A 13,038-nucleotide genomic window follows, 5' to 3' on the forward strand; every position below is an offset into this window, starting at 1 on the left:
TCGCGTTTCGCTTCCTTTGCTCCTTTGCTCCTTTCTTTCCGCTTTTTGGCGATTTAGCTTTTTTCTTTCTTTCTTTCTATCATTCTGCTTTTCTTCTCCCTTTTCTGCTTTGTTATTTTTGTTGTTGTTGCTCTTTCTGCTTTGCAATTTCGTTAATTTCAGTGTGTGTGGTGTGTGTGTGTGTTTTTTTTTCTTCTCATACAGAGGGTGTCTCTGCCCCCGCGTGCTGGTGTTGTTGGTGAGGGGAGGAGGGTAAGGAGAAGAGCGCGAGACAAGGCGCGCGCGTGGTGGCGGGGTTGGCCTCTGAGTTTCTGTACGAGTGTGTGTGTGTGTGTGCTCGTGCTTTTGTATGTGTGTGTGCGGTGGGCTGGGGGGGGCGGGCTGCTAGACGCCTCGCCTTTGGCTTTGCCTTTGCCTTCGCCGCCACTGCACTTTTTTCCTTTTTTCTGCCTCTTACGTTGCGTTCTCCTGCTGCTGCTGCTGCTGTTAGCTGCCGTTAGCTGCTAGCACCACACACTTTTTGCGGCCACTGTTTCGCGCACTTGAAAATAATGTGTCAAAAAAAGTACTAACAAAAAAGGATTCACTGTTAATTATTGAACTGTTTCTTTTTTCGCTTTTGTGTTGGGTTTTTCTTTGTGCTGCTTTCTGTGGGTGCTGGTTGCGGGTTGCGGGGTCGGAGGCCTTCTCTTGGCTTCTCTTGGCTGCCAATTTTTTATCCGCCGTTATGCTTAGCGTTTTCTCTGCGAGCGCTCATGAGCCGTTACTCGCTGGTCGCGACGGAATGAAGGACTTTTTATTTATGTGTATGTCCTCGCCGCAGTCATCCTCAACGCTGTCGCCGACAGCGGCGACGGCAACGGCAACGACGACGACGCCAGCTGAGCGGCCGCCTCCACAGCGCTCTCCGCATCTCTCTGTTCGTTTGTGTTTGTGTTTGTGTGTGTGCCGTATGGGGGGCGCACTTTTTCGCATAAGCACCGTTAGATTACAGAGAGTAGCGACTCGACTCGACACGACACGACCGATACCACTCGCTGCTCTCTCGGCCCAAGTCGAGGCATCGTTGTCGTTGTCGTCGGCTCCTGTCGCTGTTTTTGACGCGGAGAGAGACCCCCAAAAACGTCCAAAAGCGCGACTTTCCCTCTGTGTGTGTGTGTGTGTGTGTGGTGTGCTTTCGCGATTTGAGATGACGACGACGTGGGCAGCGGCAGCAGCAGAAGCAGCAGCCGCGGCAGAATCAGAAACAGAAACAGCAAAAACTACACCAAGAACCACACGGATTCTACTGGTATCGGAGAACTACTCGTACTTACACAGGACTCCAGTCCGGGGCCTTCCCTGCACAGCGAGAAATACCTAAACGAATTCGGTTCGTATAGCTATCCCAAGATCAGATGGGAAAGCTAACTCAAATGTTTATCTAACGAGAGTGAAAATAAATATGTACATATTCTAAGCCTTCAAAGGATGAAGAAATACTTCTGAATAATCACGGACTAAGCAGTAGAATCTACTACAATATGATTCAGATTTATTCGGCTTTAAGATGGAATTATAAATTAGTTTGGAGATACAGTCATACAATCTTAGAAATTAGAACTACTTTGTTCCACGCCATGATTATAATTTCATTTTATTTTTACGCAAAATAACAATAGAAATTGTTAAGCAATCTTTATTTTACCACAAACTAATTTTTATTTATTTAATATATAAATTATTTAACGCATACAAAATTATAGAACTAAAATTTTAAAATTAAAAAATTTTAAAATAATTGAAAATTTTTATTTATTTTTTTTTAATTTTAAAGTAATTAAAATTTGTTATTTAAATTACACATGCATATATTACCGAATTTTACACTCCATGAATAACTCGTGGATACAAAAATATTCCAGAAATTAGAAAAAAAAGCTTTCAAGATAATAAATCCAAATCCTGACAATCCAAATTAAACTTTTATATCTTGTTTTTTTTTTTTATATCTGTTTCCATTGCCATTTGTGGTTCGCAGTGTATGCGCTTTCCTGCTGCCACAGTGGCACACACATCGTCATCTGCGCCAAGTTCCGTTCCCAGCCTCGGGTCTCCTTCTCTCTAGCAATCTCCCTGGCAATCCTAGAATAACGTCCTGCCTCCTGTCTCTATCCGAATTTTTCCCTCTCCCTCTCCCCATCATAAATACACACACATACACACACACACTGGAGCAGGCACACCCTCTTTGCCTGCACCTCCCCCCTTGGGGGTCTGTGTGAGTGTTATCGTTATTGCCAGAACGGCCGCCGTGGACGTCGCCGTTGCTGTCACAGTCAGAGGCAGCACAGAAGCAGTGGCAGTGGCAGTGGTAATGGCGCCACCCCCGAAAATTCAGCGACACCGCCCACACCACACCACACCACACCCCCTCCATCACGCGCACAGTGGTCATAAATCGAATTTTTGTTTATGTGGTGGTAAGGCTGCTGCGAAGCACGCACACCCTGCCACCCCCCCGCCAAACGCGCCATGCCCAGTCCAACGGCGTCTGGAGCCAACATCCTGTCATTCCAACAGTCGCGAGCGTCGACGCGGACAGCACAGCGGCAGAGAGAGGGACAGAGAGCCAGAGAGAGAGAGAGAGGAGCTGAGAGGCAGCGCCAATGGTTTACGGTTTGTTGTGCTTTCGATACCTCAACCTCAGCACCCCCACCCACCACCCCTGCGGTGGGTCGAAGTGATGTGATGAGAGAGCGAGAGAGGCTATGTGGGTGGGTGGCTGTGCGGGTGGTGGTGGTTCTGCCCATGTCGCTGTCGCTGTCACTTCCACTGCTGGCTTCGCTGCTCAGTGGCTGTGTGGGTGGTGGGGCGCCTGCGTCACTCTCCCACGTCATTCTCTCTCTCGATATTGTTCTCTCTCGTTGTTGTGCGCCTGCTCTCTGGCCCAACTCGTTGCTGGCGCCTCTGCCCGTGCTAGCAGCGCCTGGACGTATGCAGCGGCTTTTGTTGCTATTCTCCCACTCGCCTTTGGGGATGAAAATATCCGAAATTCCGTGCATCTCTGTGAACGAGATCTGCTCTCCAGCTGCAGCTCCTGCTGCTGCAATGCTGCACATGCCACGCAATAATGTAAATAAATTTATTTACATATTTTATTTTAATTTTATTTTTTACCCCGAATTTTTATTTTGTATGCTAACAGCTGCTACACCAATGCAGATATTGGTTGTCGTTATCAGCACGAAAGCTGCGTATTGTCAACAAATATGACTCACAATACTCAGATCAGTAGTTTAGGCCGGGATGGTTGCAACTAGAGCCGTGTGACCGGTAGGTGACTTTCCGCTACATTTTTTGCCATTCACACCATTCGCTTCAGGTGCAAAAATTCGCATTTTCTTTATTAAGCTATCTTTGCGGTGTCTGCTGTTCGTATTTACTTAAAATAAATGGTCTTCAGAAATTCCATAATTCCAAATGATAATTTATTATCCGTTTGGAATATATTATTTTACCATTGAAAATATACAAATTTCTTTTGTCACACTGTGTTCCCAATTGAGAAAAACACCATCTCTCATGCACGCTGCTTGTGAGAATATTTGCAATTGGGAGACCTGCGCGTTGTGTCACCTCATCGTTGAGATAGCCAGTGTCCTGCACTCGCTGGTATCTACTCGCTGCTGCCCCACTCGCCGCTTTGAGTGGCTGGAGGTACGCGGATTTCAATCGTCAACATACAAATATTTGAATTGGTGCAATAATGAAGACAAACAGATGTTTGCTCACCACAGCATCAAATCAAATCAAATAATTACAAAGGTCAAGCAAATTATAATGCTATGATTCCCAAATCGGTATTCGATATTCTTGGAGCCGATTTGCGCAGCACAAATAAACCGGCTTCGGTGGACAAAATTAAATATCATATAGAAACCAATCAATTGGCTATGACCTTTACTTGTAAGACAAAAAATGTATCACCAAATCTATTAAAAGAAAAAAACTTTTTTATCCCTCCTGTAATAAATTAGAAACATATCGATTGTGAAGAAATGAAGTTTGATATTAAGTAACATCTCGCGGATCATTAAAGTAAGTTCCTTTGGGATGTCTCTTTTCATTCGTTGTAGGCGCGTAATCTATCAATGATCTCATTACTACTTCTGGTGCGATGATAGCCGGGCTAGAAAGTACCACCTACTGACTCTGATAAGACAGAGTAGCGAAATGTCTGGATGTATGTGCACCTCTCCAGAACACTGAAGTCAAGACTTCGACAAAAGTGTAACAGACTTTAAAGCACGGCCTAAAGCTTATTCCCAAGCTTTAAGCCAAGGATTAAATTAGCTTCTATCCTAAAAGCTCAAAGCATACAACGAAAGAAGCTTGAAGAAAGCGCTGCTAAATTGTTCTTAGCAATCCAACAACCAAGCAAGCTTTGAGCTTTATCCAATCGCTTGTGCACCCACCCGAGCTGTGTCGAGTGTTGCCAGCCCAGTGGCCCAGGTAACAGGGCACTATGGGGAAAATTTAAATTTTTCGGGTATTTAGTCATTTTCTCAAAGTATTAAAATTGCTTTAGCAGTGCAATATTTTTGCGGCCTAGTTTCAAAATGCCAATATTAAAACGCGAAACATTCTTTTTGTGAATTTTAAAAAGGATAGCAATCACACGGGTTTTTACTATGTAATGGTTGTACTAATATTTTGTAGGTATGCGTGTTCTATTATTAATATTTTGTAAAAGTAGTAGTACAAGTTCTCAAAGCACATTTCTTGGAAATATATTTCAAGTTCTTGGAGACATATAAAACGACCAGAGGGGTCCATAGGTGTACGTCCAATTGTATGCTGTAGAACTATTAATTTTGATTTAAAGGCAGTTTTTCTGAATGTGCACTATCTGTTTTTCCAATAGTAAAACTTTATTTTTATGTTTAAAGGAGTATTATAGTCAATATATTTTAATAGAGATATTTAGCTAGATATTAAAAAAAAAATATTTTTTTTGCAAATTTGTGGGCGGTAACACGCTAAATTTCCAAAAATGTTTCTAGTAGTGTACATACCATTAATAAAAAAACCGCATCGAAATATCTTGCTTAGTTTAAAAGTTATTAATTAATACCCGTAAAATTAGAATTTTCCCATAGTGCAGGGGTGTCTTTGACGCATGCGTAGGGTCCTCCTCTCTCTCTCTCTGTTAACTTTGTCTTTCACCCGTTCTCTGCTGTAACAGATTCTCTCTCTGTCTCTCTCTCTGTCTGGAGGTTAACACGTAGCAAATGTCAAAGGCATGACTTCAGATTCAAATTCAGTTTCAGTTTCAAATTCGTTCTCCAGCATTGGAGCACTTCGCAGCGTAGACGAATCTCAGCACGGTACGCATTCGAATACGCCAAAAGTCCACCACCATAAATAAATATAACCTAATCGTAATCAAGCAATAATATTTTGACAACAAATTTACGAAAATTGTGCCACAATATCGCGGGTGCTGCAAATTAAATAAATCTTGAACGCAATTTTTTTTTATTGTACAATTTTTTTTATTCGATAATTGGAGACAGAAATTGAAATTTTCCCCCGCAACGTGTTCGGCCTATAAACGCGCGCGTGTTTCCCTATGTGTGCGTGTGTTTGTGTGTATGAATGTGTGTATGTGTGATTGTATGGGTGCTTGTTCGTGTGTGTGCGTGTTTGTTCGAGATGGTCTTTGTGGGCCTGAGAGAGTACCTACTTATTATATAAAGTACTCTAGACCTTATTGGGAAATTCACAGTTGCCTTGTCATGATTTGCACTCCGGATTGCCTTTGATGGGGGGGTGGTAGAAAGTATTCAATTTGTTAATTAAATAAATGCTGGCGCACATAAGTATGCTTCAGTGCGGCACACACACACACACACACAGACGCATAAGTAAACGCACACGCACACACCCTCATCGCACACATTCACTTTGGGGCCATACGTCGATTGTAGCAACATGTCTTCTGACAATCGCCTTTTTTTCTAAGCACTTACACACGCACATCGCACATCGCACAACGCACAACGCAACGTTGCTTATGTTGGGGTGGGGAGGCGGTGCAGGGCGCGGGGCGCGGTATCCGGAGGAGCAGTTGCGGGAGCGGACTTACATTTTATAAACTTTTATTATTTTGACTAAATCCCGCTCCCGCTAGAGCCCCTTGCGCCCATCAATGGCGCTCTTTTGCCCTTCGAAATGTCAAAATATTGCAGACAAAAGTCTGCTCCTAGTTGGGGGCATTGCCAGGCTGAAATCCTGAAATACTCACATGTTTTTCGAATGGCAGAGAGCACAGAAGAGAGTAGTACAATCATACGATAACACTTTTTGAAATTAATTTAAGAGTTCCTTATTGTACCAATAAATGTTTTAGTTATAGGCGGAAATGTTTAATAATTAATTTTGAACTACCTTTGCACATTTACTTGCCTCGATTAACACTTAGTTAGAGTATATTAAAAGGTGGAAGTGCCAGCATTTTCAAATTGACCGCCACTTGTCGCTCTCCCATCAGTCACGCTCTCCCTTTTGCGGTCTGCACGCACTCTCTCTCTCGCTCTCTCTTCTGCTGTACTCGAACAGTGCCCTGTGCCCTCTCTCAGTGTTCGGTACGGTGCCATGCTTTCTGTTAGTCCGCGAACTCTGATTTCTCTTAATGTGTGGGCTCTGATGGGCAGCGATTGTCTTGGTTTCACATTCAAGTCTATAAAGTAAGTTAGTTCCTCACAGAAGTCAATCGAAGTTAATAATTCTACACAATAAAGCCGGATCCCACATGGTTTTCAAATCAGCTCAATAACAGACGACTGTTACGATAACAGAGCTGCTGCTCTCACAGGACGTAAGAGCTCTCGCCTCTCTCCGAACTCAAAGCTGAAGCGCAAAACTGATTTCTGAGCAACATTTCATGGTATATTAACAATTGGGGTGTATTTTACCATATGTAGATGTATATGCGTTGTATATTGTGAGCCGTTCGGCATGCTGTGCCATTACCCGTTTATTTCGCTCAGCAACACACGTTTGTTGCCGAACAACATTTTACGGGCGCTGGCAACATTTGAACGCGGGCGCATTTGAATGAATCAGCCTTGCCGCCCCCGAACCTGAATGAAACATGTTATGGTCGCGGAAAAGGACACAACACAACAGTAGTCAAAAATTTGTTCGAAATTCAGTAAAGTGATATTCTCGACAAAGTGTCCTTCTTCGAGCGGCGCTCCGGACGAGTCATCGACTTTGAATTATACTCCAAAGCGTACGCAGTCCATATCCACTATCCCAATTGTATTTTTTTTCCAGTGTACCGTGTCAGTGTGTGTGTGCAGTGCGTGTGTGTGCGTGACTGTGTGTGCTATTGGTGTGCGAACAATAACAAAAACACACACATAACATGTATGCCAATATTGTTGTATGTTTGTTACAAAAAAAAAAATTTATAAATCCGTAAATAAAAAAAAAAAACAATTAAAAATAAAATATGAAAACCAATTGAATCGGATTTGGATGCAAGTGATTATTAATGGGAATGCCCAGAGGAGACGCCAACACAGCGCTCGCAGATCAGTCGCAGCAATATAAACATTATGGCCCTTGGCTCTAGAGTCCTAGACACTTTCTGGTTCGATCTTCTACCCAGTTAATTTCAATGGAAAAGCAAATCAATGAAAGGGCTCTCCGTTTCTCCCCCCCACCCGTTTCCCATGTTATCTGTTCCGTTCGGTTCGGTTCTCCCTTCTACTCTTCTTTTTTTGTTCTCTTTCTTTTTTTTTTTTTTGTTTAGTGTGTTCTGTTCTCTTTCAACGTTGAGTGCTCACCATTTACCGTTGTAGCGTTTACCGTTTACCGTTTTCTGTTTATTATCAACCCAATTCTGGTTTCCAGTTTCGCGAAAATTCGTGCTAAAATGAAACTGGGAAATGCTCAGGCTACTAGTTAGACTTTCTCTTGTTACCCCACTGCTGTTCTGCTTATTGTTGGAGTGTGCAAATAATACAGATATGTATGTATGAGAACAAGGCCGTTAATATTCCATTAAATTCAAAGCAAAAGCAAAGCCCGTAATTTGTGCAGCAATCGTAGCCGTTATCCAAGTGTGTTGACAGTTTTCGGGACAAAGATTCGTCGAATTGCTGGGGTAAACGAAACGCGGAACAGGCCTCTCTCTCTCTCTCTCTGTGTGTGGCTGTATGTCTTCTTTGGTTAATTTCTTGTGTAGTTTTTCGTTTCGGCAAGTGCTGGGCAACCGTCTAGCGACCCCTGCCCCCAGTCACTGTCCCTGCCCCTGCCCCTGCCCACCCAGCTGCTGTTCCATCTGAGTCAGCAGCGGCAGCGGGAGGGTTGGTTTTCAGCTGCCTCTCTTCGCCGTCCTGCTGCTTACTCCTCTTATGGCCCGCTCTCTGCCGCGCCATCCCACCACTGACAGGGCTGGTTGTTGTTTTTTTTCGTGTTCCCTTTTGCGCCACTTCGTTGCCCTTAACTTCAACCACTTGCCGCCCCGTTCCGTTCCGTTCCCGATTCGGTCCTGTTCCGTGCCGTCGCCGACGTCATCAGAGCAGCCTTACAACAAACCAAAACGAAACGAACTGAACAATACCCCCCAGCACCACGCACCTCTGGTATTATTGCCCCCCCCACACACGTTTACTGTAATTTGGAGTTCTTTTAAAACTTTGGAGCTGCGTGTCTCTCCATGCGAAAGAGAGCAGAGAGGCTGAGTGAAACGAACGCTTGGAAAATATCAAAATCAAACTGAGTTATTTTGTGGCACTTTGCAGTTGCAGATCGAATACTGTGCAACAACAACAACAACAAAAACATTGACAATAACTATGTATAATTAATTAATTGATAAATATTTATGTATGTATGTATGTACAACAAACTGATCGAAAAGACAATAACGGAACTGAGAACGCGAGCGCTAAAGAGAAACGATATAAAAACGTTGCACCAACCACCGCTTCACCGCCACAACGCCTCACAGCTCGCTCGTTCACCGCTAATGCAACCGCTCCACCACTACCAACACCACCACCACAACCACCACTACCGCTACTACAACTAGTACTAGTACCACCACAACCAATGCCACCCACCAATACCACCAACAAGAACAAATAGCCAAAACAAGCCACCATGCCAAAAAGACAGTAAAGGCCAAATAAAGATAAAGACAAAGATACAGATACAGATAAAAGCTAAAAGATTTCGAAAAAGAACCGAAAATGTCGTCATTTGCAAAATGTGAGCTCCTCTTCAGAATACAATTGAAATGTTTATTGTGTGTTCGTTGACTGTTTAAGTACTACTATACCAAAAATAATATACTTACCATATGATACTCGTATGATAGCATCCCTAGCCCTAGCCCTAGCCCTAGCCCATAGACATAGCCATAGCCTTAGTCCCTCTATCAATTCCCACTACCAATGATCTTTGGCCCACTAGCGGCATAAATATCTACAATATCTTTATCATTACTTTTTTTCCCAGTCGTGCCTTTGTCATGCTCCACTTTAGATTCTAGACTCGTGACAACAACCAAAATAAAACATTTCATTATTTTGTGTTCTGTTCCATTAACGAATATAAATACAACAATATATAACCAACTGTCTGTCTTTCTCTGTCATTCTCTTTCACTCACTCTCTGTCTCTCTCTCCCTCACTCTGTCTGTCTCTCTCTCTCTCTCTCTATATATATATCTACACATATCTGTTTATATGTTCTGCCTAGTTCTAAACATGTCTTGAACTTTTATTCAGTTTATTCCTTCCACAACAAACAAACTTTCCGCAACTCGATTTGTTATTTTAAATTGAAAAAAAAAAACCCAAAGAAAGAAAAACAGTTTCTTTATGCGCCCCAAAAAATTCGCAATCGATTGGCTTGAACTTCGGACCGACCTCCCTCAACATTAAACATCAAACATCAAACACCAAACCTGTAAATAGGAAATTCATACATAAACGATTTGCTTGCAAAAAAAAACCCATCAAGAAACCCCATCAATATTCTGCATGCTGCAATCCAAGCGAAGCGAACCTTCTCCCCTCATCAGCTACTGGTAATCGATTGCTCGTTTTATGAATGCCACATGCCACATGCCACACATACACACACGACTGACATTAATGGGACTTATGAATAGTGATCGCCTAGCGATCAAACGCCTAAATTTACCCATCAATACTAACTAACTAACTAACTAGTACACAAAACCAAACATATCATGGTAGTGCAGTAAAATTGTGTAATTTCCATTTCGTTTCCGTACTCGTAGTTCCCCTTCGTTTCTTCGTTCGTTCGTTCGTTCGTTCGCTCGCTCGTTCTGTTTGCCCAGTTCAATTTTGTTGTACGATATTAACGACTTGGCAAGAACCAATGTTGTATTGAGGCGAAACTAAGAAGCCGATGAACAGACCAGAAAGCAGACCAATACCAAAACCAAGCCAGACATCAGTCTAAGCCTAAACATAAATTCTAAAGTGTTCCTAATTCACAAATTCTTCATGTAAAATTCTCTTTAAACCAAATAAACCAAACACACGAAACACACAAAACCAAAACCAAATCTAATCGAAATCTAAACCAAATAATTACAATCACAATCGCAGCAGCCGCAGCAGCCCCAGGCAGAGCCCTCATTGACCACGAAGCATATGAGCTAGTGGCTAAAGGTAAGCTATAAAGCATCAATATAAACTTAAATCTATGTACATATTTGGATATGCTTTAAACAAGTAACTTAAGTGCCTTAACGAATATCCTCGGAATGAAATTGCTCTTGAAGGGTTCTACGAATTTACAGAAATTTCAGGGTTCAGATAAATCTGTTCGTTGCATTCAGCTCTGAAGTTGGTTCTTCTCAGTTCATAGAGATATGCCCAAAAGCAATTAAAATTGTTGTTCAGTTGTTGTTGGCTTGGTAACAATCAGAAACTGAATCGATTTGATCGACAAAAGAAGGTTTTTTTGTGGTAAAGTGATTCAGAAAAGTTTCTGCTAGTGAAACGTTCAATCAGCCATTAAAGAATCAAACTTATGTAGTAAAAACTCCAAAGGATAATCGAAGATCCCAAAACAAATGCAGCCTAATAAACTTTGATCGATTTAATTAGATTTGAGTTATGTAAAGAACTATCGGGAATGGAATGGACTGGCAGGATGAATGAATGAATTTCAAATGGTCCATAAATAAATAGCACAGACCATTTCGGTATGGCCAATTCCTCTCTCGGCTCAAGGGAAATTCCCTTTAAATTATTATCTTGCGTCCCTTCCGGGGTTCCCGCATTGATTTGTCGCATCTACGGATGTTGTCCGGACTCCGACTCCGTTGTGACTCCCGGTTCGTGTTCGGGTCACATGCAACTATTCATTTTCAATTATCCTGTTAAATTAATGCCTCGTAGTGAAGCTCTCCCATTCCCGACATCCTCTTCCTTGCAGCATCAACCGCCCAGCTCCCGCCATCACCTAGCCACGGCTCCTTTGTCAGCGGCATGATTCAGCTATCAGTACAAAGTTCTTGCGTATACCCTTACCAAAGGGTATTTTGATATGTGTCCAGATGCTGGTCTGCAGTCTGCAGAGAGAGAGAGAGAGCATTTCCCCATCCATGTGAACAATCTTTGCGATAGCTGATGGATGTGATGCCCAAAACAGATGCCCAAATCTAGTGACTGTGTCATGGAGCTGCCACATACACATGCCACATAATTCTGCAAGGGTATTCAAAGTTTCACATACGCACAAGCCCCAATCCTTTCTTGCCAGCTTGTTCTTCCTTTCCTTTCTCTTCTTTTTTTTTTTTTTTGTTGTCCTTCTGTGTGTTGTTTTTGTTGCTGGCGACAATTTCAACGGCAGACGGCGGTTTGGCTCTAAAATATTGGTTATTAGCATAGAGCCCAAGGGGCTGACTGTGGGGCTGGCGGGTGTAGGTTTAGGGGCGCTGGGTTGAAAGCTGACAAAGCAGCCAAACGCTTTTTGTTGCCTTCATTTTGGGGTCAGGGACTTGTTTTGTCAGCTTTTGCCTAGCAAATTGCCAGACACACAGCCACACAGACACCCAAACCAAAGATTGGGCTTGGGACTGGGGCTGGGGCTGGGGCTGGGGCTGGCCTGGGGTATTCTTCTTGTATAGATAGAACCCGCTTATACATATATTTATCCGCTACCCACAACTTTTACAGGGCCCTGCTTGGGATGATGCTGCTGCTGTTGCTGCTGCTGCTTCTTTTGTATTGTGAATCATAGCCAAATGCATTGGACGCCACGCCATGGCCAATGGGGCTGGGCACAATGCACAAGGATATGAACAGAACATAACAGAACAGAATGGCAGCAAGATAAGTGTCACCACCCCACAGCCCCCCCAAACCACAGCTAGTACCGGGCACATACCAATGCTCCAGCCTTGTCGCTGTCGCTGTCGCTGTCTTTGTCGTCATCGCCCTCTCATCAGCATCGGCATCGGCATCGTCATCAGCCGCCGCCGCCACTCACAGTTTTGGCTTTTGTTCGATGCACATTGCCCGACCCGGACCCGCACCCGGAGCCGAAGCCACAGTTCAGTTCCGTTCCATTCCATTCCGTTTCGTTCGTTTCATTTCTCTTCTGTTCTATTCTATTCAGTTTAGTTCAGCGAAAGCTAATTTAGCGTTAATCGAAGTGAATTCATACTAGCCCCCTTTGAACCCACTCCACCTCCACTCCACCCACGCTCCACTCTCTCTCTCTCTTTCTGCCCACACTGATTGCATTAACTTGATGGCTGCATTGGCTTGTCACTAATTAGTTTTCAATCCTTCCCAGCTACCAGGACAAAAAAAAAAGAAGAAAAAATAGAATAAAACAAAAAATACTCGTACTAAAACTGCTGTCAGTCATGGCTGTGACTGGATAGTTAATGACTTTATGGGGTTACAGAGCAGCTCGGAGGCGAGTCATTTAAAAGCTGGAAACGCCATTGTATGAGCAGGTGGGGTTGGAAATATATCCGTACTACTCCC

At 43.2% G+C, this 13,038-nt stretch overlaps 1 protein-coding gene across 1 annotated transcript in view; it reads left to right on the plus strand.

Moving 5' to 3' along the window:
- The first annotated feature begins 8,841 nt into the window (after positions 1 to 8,841).
- Positions 8,842 to 13,038, plus strand: part of LOC111066338 — an 81,600-nt gene continuing 77,403 nt past the window's right edge. Inside the window, 2 exon segments of the mRNA XM_041591937.1 lie at positions 8,842 to 9,267; positions 10,642 to 10,704. The gene's annotated coding sequence lies outside the window, so the exon portion shown is untranslated.

This window comes from Drosophila obscura, unplaced genomic scaffold, assembly GCF_018151105.1.
Source record: "Drosophila obscura isolate BZ-5 IFL unplaced genomic scaffold, ASM1815110v1 contig_165, whole genome shotgun sequence".
NCBI lineage: Eukaryota > Metazoa > Arthropoda > Insecta > Diptera > Drosophilidae > Drosophila > Drosophila obscura.